General features: G+C 37.6%; 1 protein-coding gene across 1 annotated transcript in view; it reads right to left on the bottom strand.

Annotated features, from left to right (window-relative positions):
• Positions 1-11,309, bottom strand: part of SUSD1 (sushi domain containing 1) — a 327,082-nt gene that overhangs the window by 124,090 nt on the left and 191,683 nt on the right. The window lies entirely within an intron of this gene.

The raw sequence follows: 11,309 nt of genomic DNA on the forward strand, positions 1-11,309 counted from the left end.
TCTGCATATCACTCAGAGGTTGGAGTCAGAGAAATTTTCCACAGAAAGCCAAGTGGAAACCTTAAGGAATGCAGTCTGGTGGCTAGGTGGAAGTTAAACAAAGGGAGTTATATTAGAATAAGTGGTGAATAAACTGCAGAAACTCTTGGTGGTGAATAAACTGCAGAAAACCAGTTCTGAGGTTAACATAAAAAGGGGTGTTCCCAAGTAAGGGTCGGGGTCACTGAATTGTGGGAAGTGGGAGATGTGATTAGGAGCACACACTCACGTGGGGAAATTCGGGTAGGCTGTAACCTCTATAGTACCCAGTGAATGGAAAAACAGGGGAAGGAAATTGGAATGTGGAATAGGGAATAAAAAAGTGTGCATTTTTCAATACATGTGCTCTCACACATACGGGATGCCCAGCCTTTCCAGGTCGTTAATAAAGCTTCTTCCTGATTCAACAATGGCTTCATAGAATTCGTGATAATGATACAGATAACATCTGAATCCAAACAGAGCTAAGGATGTTTTATCTTGTCATATTTGGGCACTAAATCTACTCCCTGCTTTATCCTTTTATAGCAAATTTCTATAATCAGAGCAAGGGTTAGTAAAAGATCAACGCAAGTGTAGGAGATCTTGCGGTTTTGACCTGAATGTGTAGTCATTCAATACCCCCAGACAACTGAAATTAAATCAGAAACGTCTTCAGTTTGATTTGGGGAGAATTTCAATGATAATTGAAGTAAAAGTCAGTCTCTGGCAAATTCATTTGTGTAACTATTGAACCTGGGGTTGAAAACTACCTGCAAAAGTGTTAATTAAACTTTTAAAAAAGTAACAAGATCAGATAATCCTGCAGGACAAATGTAAATTATTTTAATGGGGCTCTTACACTTTTACTTCTCCCTATATGTGGGCCCTGCGGTCTTTTCTGTCAGATTTGTGTCTTCCTGACTACAGGCCATTCACCTACAGTTAGTAGCAAACAGTGGGTACCAGCCAATGTCCCCCCATCGTCCCCTGGATGCAGCCTGTGCTTAGTTCTAGTCAACCTCCTCTTTGGGACCCCGTCGAGGCAGGGACAGCTCTATACTCCTTGCCAGCAGGAAGAAGCCAAGACCTTTGCCCTTTACCCCAAAAGAATTTGGGTCCCATTTGTCTACAGGCCCTAGAAAACCCCACCTTGGACTCTACTTGAACTCTCCCACTTGGTCAAGGAAGTCTCTAGCGTTTGCCTGAGGCTATAATCCTATCAACTGGTCTTTCCTTATAACCTACACCCAATTTCCCAATTCTCTGTTACCCTTAACCTAACCCAGCCCTCTATTGTCCATTACCTCTGGATGACCCCAGCCACTTTCCACCCATCAACCTATCTATACCGCGTTGCACCTCCCAGTCACTCCCATCAAGATCCTCCCTAGACTCCCTTATTCCAGACCCCTCCTCCAGTCACCCCAAACTACTTGGCCACTCCTAGATCCCTCCCACAGTCCACAAGATCCATCTTATCTTTATTAAGGTGCTCGGATTCTTAAAATCTGGCCTGCTTGCATTAGCAGTGCAAATGCTTAGATTCCTTAAGAGTCTAGCCAATATGGCAGATCTTTAATAAACCTTGTCTTTGGCTGAAAAAAATAAAAATAGAGTAAAATAACTCTCCTATGCAATTATTCAATTATGTTCTGATAATACTAATTCCACCAAGACACCTACAGGCTATTAGAAGGCTCACCCCTGGATCCAGAATGAGAACAAGTTTGTTTTTAATAGGAAAATACTGCTTCAGAAATTGAACATTGTCTACTGGAAATAGTATACAAATTGTCATTAGTGCACCCAATTGAATGAGGCAAAGGTAGACTACTACAGAGAATAATCAATTCATAAGAATATCAAGTGAACACAGACTTTAATGGCATCACAGGGCTGGTGACACAGACATTAAGCGATAGGTCACATAACTCCAACTTTTTGATTTTTTCCTGTCAGCAATAGTTGGCTTGTCCTTTTCTGTTAATCTCTTCCTTTGCTCATATTTTTTAAAATGTGAAAGACCGTCTGGGAGCCAAAATGGCGGAGTAAAAAGGTAGTCACTCTCACCCTCCCCTATTAACCTCTGAAAACCCAGAAAATATCACCCCAGAAAAAACCCTGGAACAGCCGAACCAGAAGAAAAACAGGGTGCAGCAGTGCAGTAGCCCAGGTAGCTAGAGGGATTAATGGGAAAGGCACCTCTTACCCTGGGGGAAGGGAAGCAGTACGAAACAGGAGTTGCCCAGCCGGCTAGTGGAAAGACCCACTTTAACACACCAGGAGGAGATTCTGGTGCCCCGGCATTCTACAGCAAATGGGTCTCCCAGTGCCTCAGCAAAAATAAGGGAAGCAGCACTACAAAGGGCCCCAGGCGGATAAGCACCCAGCAGCATTATCTGAAAGGAGCTGAAGAAAGCAACCCATAGGTGCCAAAAAGTTCCAGCCTTGTTGATTCCAGCCCAATACCAGGTAAGCTGTCAGAACCCTACAGCCTCCAACTGCCAACCAGGAGGAGATCCCGAAGCCCAGGTGGTCGAGCAGGCAAACGCCAACAGCTGTACCTCCGAGTGCCTCAGTGAGGGTGGGGTAACTGGTGGAAACCAGCTCAGAAAACCACCAGGTGCCTTGGCATTCTACAGCAAAGAAGTCTCCCAGTACCTCAACAGAAATAAGGGAGGCAGCACTGCAAGGGGCCCCAGGCAGATAAACACCTGGCAGCACCTATCTAAAAGGAGCTAAACAAAGCTAAAGGAAAGGAAAAGCAGGCAACCTAGTTTACCTGAAAGTCCCAGCCTTGCTGATTCTAGCCCAACACCAGATAAGCTGCCAGAAACCTACAGCCTCCAATTGCCAACATAAGAGGCCCCAGCACACAAAGCCAGTGACCAAGACCTAGACTCCCAACACAAGAAGCTTGGGTCGGTGCCCACTGCTCCCCAACAGGAGAGCTTAATCTCTTTAAAGGCCAGGGAATAAAGAAACACCATGAGTAAAAAGAAACGTACTATAGATTCCTATTATGAGAAGAGTGAAGATCAAGACAGAAATTCTGAAGAGGTCAACACTGTCATCAAACCCACATCTGCAACATCAAAAGGGAATATGAACTGGTCTGAAGCCCAAAAAGCCTTCTTAGAAGAACTCAAGAAGGATTTTAAAAGTCAAATGAGAGAGGTAGAGGAGTCCTTTAAAAGTACAATTGGCCAACTGGAAAAAAAGTTCACTGAAGAAAACAAGTCCCTAAAACACACAATTGGCCAATTGGAAAAAAAGTATGATGAAGAAAATAAATCCCTTAAAAATACAATTGACCAATTGGAGAATAAAGTACAAAATTTAACAGAAAAAAACAATATGTTACAAATTAGAATTGAACAAATGGAAACTAATGACTGTATGAGAGAGCAAGAATCAGTCAAACAGAAACAAAAAAATGAAAAAATAGATGAAAAAGTAAAATACCTCATGGGTAAAACAGCTGACCTGGAAAATCAATCCAGGAGAGACAATTTAAAAATTGTAGGCCTACCTGCAAGTCATGATGAAAAAAAGAGCCTGGACAATATCCTTCAGGAAATCATAAAGGAAAACTGCCCTGAAGTCCTAGAACCTGAAAGTAAAATAACTATAGAAAGAATCTACCACTGCCTGCCTGAAAGAGATCCCAAATTGAAAATGCCAAGGAATATAATAGCTAAATTCCAAAATTACCAGATTAAAGAGAAATTACTGCAAGCAGCCAGAAAGAAACAATTTAAATATCATGGAACCACAGTCAGGATTACACAGGACCTTGCAGCCTCTACATTAAAAGACCATAGGGCATGGAACATGATATTCTGTAAGGCAAAGGAGCTTGGGATGCAGTCAAGGATTAACTACACAGTGAAAATGAGCATGATTTTTCAAGGAAGGAGATGGATATTCAACTTCCAAATGTTCCTGATAAAAAGACCAGAGCTCAACAAATAATTTGATCTTCAAGTACAAGATTCAAGAGAGATGCAAGTAAATGGGACAAAAAGATACAATATGTTGTTAATAAGGGCGAAATGTTTACATCCCTACAAGGGAAGATGACACTTGCAACTCTTGAGAACTGTATTGTTATTATACCATGTTAAAGGAGTATACATAAAGGGGGTGGATATAAGTTGACTTCGATGTAATGAGAAAAAAAAAATTTAATCAAGCAGGTTAAATGGATCCAAGTAAGTAGATTAGTCTGAGTTAAGAAAATGTACTGAGAAAGGAGGAGGCAGACAAGGGTAAATTACATTACAGGAAAAGACACAAAAACCTATTAGAGCAGAGGTAAAGAAGGGAGGGGGTGAGCATTGTTTGAACCTTACTCTCATCAGATTTGGCTCAAGAAGGGAATAACATAATCAGTTAGGCATAGAAATCTAACTTGTACTATAGGTAGTAGGAGGGGAAAGGGGAAAGAAAAGGGAGGGGGGATAGAAGGGAGGGAAGAAGCAATAAGGGTAAAGGGGAAGAAAAGGGAAAGGGATAATAGAAGGGAGGTGGGACCCAAGGAGGCGCTGGTCAAAAGTAAAACACTAGTGAGGGGGAGAAAGGAGAAAGGAGAAAGAAAAGCATAAATGGGGGGAAAAAGGTTGGAGAAAAAGACGCAGATAGTAATCATAACTGTAAATGTAAATGGGATGAATTCTCCCATAAAACAGAAGCGTATAGCAGATTGGATTAAAAACCATAATCCTACAATATGTTGTTTACAGGAAACACATTTGAAAAAAAGTGACACATCCAGGGTAAAGGTAAAAGGCTGGAGCAAAATATATTATGCTTCAGCTGAAGTAAAAAAAAAAAAAAGCAGGGGTAGCAATCCTGATCTCAGACAAAGCAAAAGTAAAAATAGATCTTATCAAAAGAGATAAGGAAGGAAACTACATCCTGCTAAAAGGCACCATAGACAATGAAGTCATATCATTACTAAACATATATGCACCAAATGGCACAGCATCCAGATTCTTAGAGAAGTTCAGGGAGTTACAGGAAGAAATAGACAGCAAAACTATACTAGTGGGGGACCTCAACCTCCCCCTCTCTGAACTAGATAAATCTAACCACAAAATAAACAAGAAAGAAGTTAAGGAGGTGAATCGAACATTAGAAAAGTTAAGTATGATAGACCTGTGGAGAAAACTGAATGGGGATAGAAAGGAATATACTTTTTTCTCGGCGGTACATGGCACATACACAAAAATTGACCATGTACTAGGGCATAAAAACCTCACAATCCAATGCAGAAAGGCAGAAATATTAAATGCATCCTTTTCAGATCATGATGCAATAAAAATTATATGTAAGAAAGGGCCATGGAAAGATAGACTAAAAAATAATTGGAAACTAAATAATCTAATCCTAAAAAATGATTGGGTCAAAGAACAAATCATAGAAACAATTAATAATTTCATTCAAGAGAATGACAATAATGAGACAACATACCAAAACTTATGGGATGCAGCAAAAGCAGTTCTTAGGGGAAGTTTTATATCTCTAAATGCTTACATAAATAAAACAGAAAAAGAGGAGATCAATGAATTGGGCATACAACTAAAAAAACTAGAAAAAGAACAAATTAAAAATCCTCAATTAAACACCAAATTAGAAATATTGAAAACCAAAGGAAAAATTAATAAAATTGAAATTAAGAAAACTATTGAACTAATAAATAAAACTGAGAGCTGATTTTATGAAAAAACCAATAAAATAGATAAACCTTTGGTTAATCTAATTAAAAAAAAGAAAGAAGAAAACCAAATTACTAGTATCAAGAATGAAAAGGGTGAAACTACCACCAAGGAAGAGGAAATTAAAACAACAATTAGGAATTATTTTGCCCAATTATATGCCAACAAATTTGACAATCTTAGTGAAATGGATATTTATTTACAAAAATATAAATTGCCCAGATTAACAGAAGAGGAAGTAAAATACTTAAATAACCCCATCTCAGAAAAAGAAACTGAACAAGTCATTGATGAACTCCCTAGGAAAAAATCTCCAGGGCCAGATGGATTTACATGCGAATTCTATCAAACATTTAAAGAACAATTAATTCCAACACTATATAAACTATTTGGTAAAATAGGTAAAGAAGGAATCTTACCAAATTCTTTTTATGATACAAATATGGTGCTGATACCTAAACCAGGAAGAGTCAAAACAGAGAAAGAAAATTATAGACCAATTTCACTAATGAATATAGATGCAAAAATTTTAAACAAAATATTAGCAAATAGATTACAACAACTTATCACACAAATAATACACTATGACCAGGTAGGATTTATACCAAGAATGCAGGGCTGGTTCAATATAAGGAAAACTATCAACATAATCCATCATATCAACACCAAAACTAACAGAAACCACATGATCATCTCAATAGATGCAGAAAAAGCTTTTGACAAAATACAACACCCATTCCTATTAAAAACACTAGAGAGCATAGGTATAAATGGAGTCTTCCTTAAAATAATAAATAGCATCTATCTAAAACCTTCAGCAAGCATAATATGTAATGGGGACAAGCTAGAAGCATTTCCAATAAGATCGGGGGTGAAACAAGGATGTCCATTATCACCATTGTTATTCAACATCGTACTGGAAACGTTAGCTTTAGCAATAAGAGAAGAAAAAGACATTGAAGGCATTAAAATAGGCAAAGAAGAAACAAAGCTATCACTCTTTGCAGATGACATGATGTTACACTTTGAGAATCCCAGAGAATCAAGTAAAAAACTACTTGAAATAATAAACAACTTTAGCAAAGTTGCAGGCTATAAAATAAACCCACATAAATCATCAGGATTTCTATATATTACCAACAAAGCCCAACAGCAAGAGATAGAAGGAGAAATTCCATTTAAACTTACTGCAGACATTATAAAATATTTAGGAGTCTACCTCCTGAAACAAACCCAGGAACTCTATGAACACAATTACAAAACACTTTTCATGAAAATAAAATCAGATCTAAAAAACTGGAAAAACATCAGTTGCTCATGGGTAGGCTGAGCTAATATAATAAAAATGACAATTCTACCTAAGCTAATTTACTCATTCAGTGCCATACCAATCAAACTAGCAAAAAATTATTTTATAGAGTTAGAAAAAATAATAACAAGACTCATTTGGAAGAACAAAAGGTCCAGAATATCAAGAGAACTAATGAAAAGAAATTCAGGGGAAGGTGGCCTAGCCATTCCAGATCTTAAATTGTATTATAAAGCAGCAATCATCAAAACTACTTGGTACTGGCTGAGAAATAGAGTGGTGGATCAGTGAAATAGGTTAAGTATGCAAGACACAATAGTCAATGACTATAGTAATCTATTATTTGATAAACCCAAAGACCCCAGCTTCTGGGATAAGAACCCACTCTTTGAAAAAACCTGCTGGGAAAACTGGAAAAGAGTGTGGCAGAAACTAGGCATTGATCAAAATCTCACACCATATACCAAAATAGAGTCAAAATGGGTACATGATTTAGATATAAAGGCTGATACTATAAGCAAACTGGGAGAGCAAGGAATAGTTTACCTGTCAGATCTGTGGAGAACAGAATTCATGACCAAACAGGAGATAGAGAACATTACGAAAAGCAAAATAGATAATTCTGATTACATTAAATTGAAAAGTTTTTGCACAACCAAAGCCAACGCAACTAAGATTAGAAGGAAGGTAGAAAATTGGGAAAGAATTTTTACAACCAGTCTCTCTGATAAGGGCCTCATTTCTAAAATATATAGAGAATTAAGTCACATTTATAAGAATACAAGCCGTTCCCCAATTGATGAGTGGTCAAAGGATATGAACAGACAGTTCTCAGATGAAGAAATTAAAGCCATCTAAAGCCATCTAAAGTCATATGAAAAAATGCTCTAAATCACTATTGATTAGAGAAATGCAAATCAAAACAACTCTGAGGTACCACATCACACCTATCAGAATGGCCAACATGACAAAACAGGAAAATGATAAATGTTGGAGAGAATGTAGTAAAATTGGAACACTAATGCATTGTTGGTGGAGTTGTGACATGATCCAACCATTTTAGAGAGCAATTTGGAACTATGCCCGAAGGGCTATAAAAATGTGCATACCCTTTGACCCAGCAATAGCACTTCTAGGGCTATATCCCAAAGAAATCATACAAATGGGAAAAGGACCTACATGTACAAAAATATTCATAGCAGCTCTTTTTGTGGTGGCAAAGAATTGGAAATTGAGAGGATGCCCATCAATTGGGGAATGGCTGAGCAAGTTGTGGTATATGAATGTGATGGAATACTATTGTGCTATAAGAAATGACGAACAGGCTGACTTCAGAAAAACCTGGAAAGACTTGTATGGTCTGATGCTGAGTGAAGTGAGTAGAACCAAGAGAACGTTGTACACAATAACACCCATGTTGGGTGATGACTAATATTGATAAACTTAACCCTTCCTGGCAATACAGGATCTAAGACATCTCCAGAGGCGTTGTGACAGAAAATGCTATCCACACCCAAAGAACTATGGAAGCCGAATTGTTACTTTTTTTCTCTTCTGCTGAGTTTTGTTTCCTCTTTCTGATGGTTCTTCCTATTGGGTTTTAATTTCTACTTACAACATCAAATATGTTTAATATGAATGTAAATGTATAGCCTATATCAGATTGTGCGCTGTCTTGGGGAGGGTGGTGGGGAGGAAGGGGGAGAAAAATTTTAAACTCAAAAGCATATAGAAGTGATTATTGATAAATCAAAATAAATTAATAAAAAAATTTTAAAAAATAAAATAAAATAAAATGTGAAAGACCAAGTTTTGAGGTTGTTATGGGGTGGTTAACAGCCACAAACTACTAAACATTATCACTGTGTAAGATTTATCACAGTTCTAAAATGAAGCCTTAAGGAAAATATGATGGACTCTGAAGTTCAACTAATTGACAGCTCTTCAAGTTTTATTTCATTTACCCACATCTCTTACCAGTTTTATTAATTATACCAGAAATAGGATCATGAAAAGATTAAGCTGTTTGATTTTGAAAACAAAAATCTATCCCACTTTGGTTCTGATACTAATTTTTGTGTCAGAGGCACTATTAAGGTAACTGGTAGGTATACAGCTACAGTCTGAAACCTACCAACCAAAGAAACTATTGCATGTAAAAACATGTATTTATTACAATCTCAATGTAAGTAGAGATAACCTTGATTTCTTAGTTGGCTATAGTAAGATTTCAGCACTGGCATAAATACATGACTGCCTGTTGTCTACTTTACTAAAAGCCATGTATAATGTAATGTACCATAACAAAAATAAGCTTGTTGCTTCTTGGGTCTTTAATTAAAACAGAATTCAGGTGAAAATAAAATATTTGTAAAGTGCTTAGTAAAGAGTATTGCACATAATAGGGGCTTAATAAATGCTTATTTTTTTATTTCCGTCCTGTCTAATACAGCAATTATACCAAGGAGAGTTTCAGCAACTACAAAATGAACTTAATTTAGCCACTTGTGTAAGATCCCATAGACTATTAAATATAAAAGGACAAAAGTAGGGTAGTTACTTGTCTCAGAACTGTTTCTATCTGAAGACCATTAAAAAAATGAAAATAAGATGATGATGATGGGAATAAAGTATTCAAAGTACTTGATAAATTATAAATCTACATAAATTTGTTATTTTTAATCTTCATTCACTGAACCATATTCAATGGAGTCCAGATAGCAACAGACCTGACAGGTTAGTTTACATTTAATATTCAGCAGATTTGCAGAAGTCAATAAAATAACAGCTTTTCATAACTGAATCAGAGTATTGGGATATAAGCTCATTTTCTGGAGTCTCACTGAAGGCACATTCAGTATAACTCCAGTAGCAGATAGGAAGATGGGAATGGTATGTGGAAACAGGATGAAGTACAATTCATTCCCATCATCCCATTTGCTTCTGGAGTTGTCCCAAAGATGCTTTTAGTGAGCCTATAGAAAATAAGATTATGTACTAACTCAGGTTTGATTACAAAAAGCAATCATTTTGTCCACCTGGTCAATAAATGCTTCAAACATTAAACATAAAAGAAAAATAGGAGAGTAGCAATTTGTCCTATGACCATTTCTATCTGAAATCCATTGACCGTAAGCCCTTCATAACACTGCCTCATCCCACCTTTCTAGTCTTCTTTTACCTTACTCACCTCCACATACTCTGAGATCTGGTGACACAGGCCTCTTTGTTGTTCCTTACACAAGACACTTCATCTCACAGCTCCAGGAATTTTCACTGACTATACCCCCAATGCTCTCCCTCCTTTGTCTTCATCTGCTGACTTCCTTCAAGTCCCAGCTAAAAGTCTTACCAATCTCCTTTAATGCTAGTGCCTTCCTTCACTTAATTATCTCCAATTCATCCTGTCTATATCTTGTTCGTACATAGCTGTTTGCATGGTGTCTCCCCCATTGGACTGTGAGCGCCTTGACAGGAAGGATTATTCCCCCCCTTTTTTTTGTATCCCCACTGCTTATCACCATGCCTGGTACATAGCAGGCACTTAATAAATGCTTATTAGCTGACTGTTGACTATAAGAATAACAGAAAGGGATGGGAATTTGACTTGTGAGTTTATTAGTACAGGGAACTCCCAAGTTAGGAAATTCCTACCTAGAGAGCTGACTAGAGTACTGAGATGTTAAATAACTCACCCAAGAGCACACAGTGTGTGTGAGAAATAGAGCTTGAAGCAAGGTCTTCCACACTTTAAGTTAGGCTCTCTATCCATTAGGCCCCTCTGTCTCTCATAAAATTTATGTAGCTTTAGTTTATAAAATCCTTTATGTACATCAGCTAATTCAATTATCCTGGGTTACTGGGAGAATAAGTGATTGAGGTCACACAACTCTTAAGTGTTAATGTTGCCTAGAGAATAGATCTTCCAACTCCATGTTCAATGTTCTTTCCACAGCCAATGCTCTTTCCATAGCTCCTTCAGGCACCCTGATCCAGAGTAGAGCATGTAATTCAAAATAAGGTGCTTCCAAAACATTTGAAATGAAAAAAAAAAAAAAAAACAATGGCAGTACACCCATGATGATCATACAAGGAGAATTTAGCTCCTTGGAATAAGAGCAATACATTGGATAACTCCCTCTCCTTGCTTCCAAGGTCCTTTGAAGTTACCATTGAGAGAGAGGGATGAGGTGGTACTACAACTACTGTTGCTGCTGCTGCTGCTGCTACTACTATTTCTCCATCCTCTTCTCCTCCTC

This window comes from Vombatus ursinus, unplaced genomic scaffold, assembly GCF_900497805.2.
Source record: "Vombatus ursinus unplaced genomic scaffold, bare-nosed wombat genome assembly UNPS02014832.1, whole genome shotgun sequence".
In the NCBI taxonomy this organism is placed as follows: Eukaryota; Metazoa; Chordata; class Mammalia; order Diprotodontia; family Vombatidae; genus Vombatus; species Vombatus ursinus.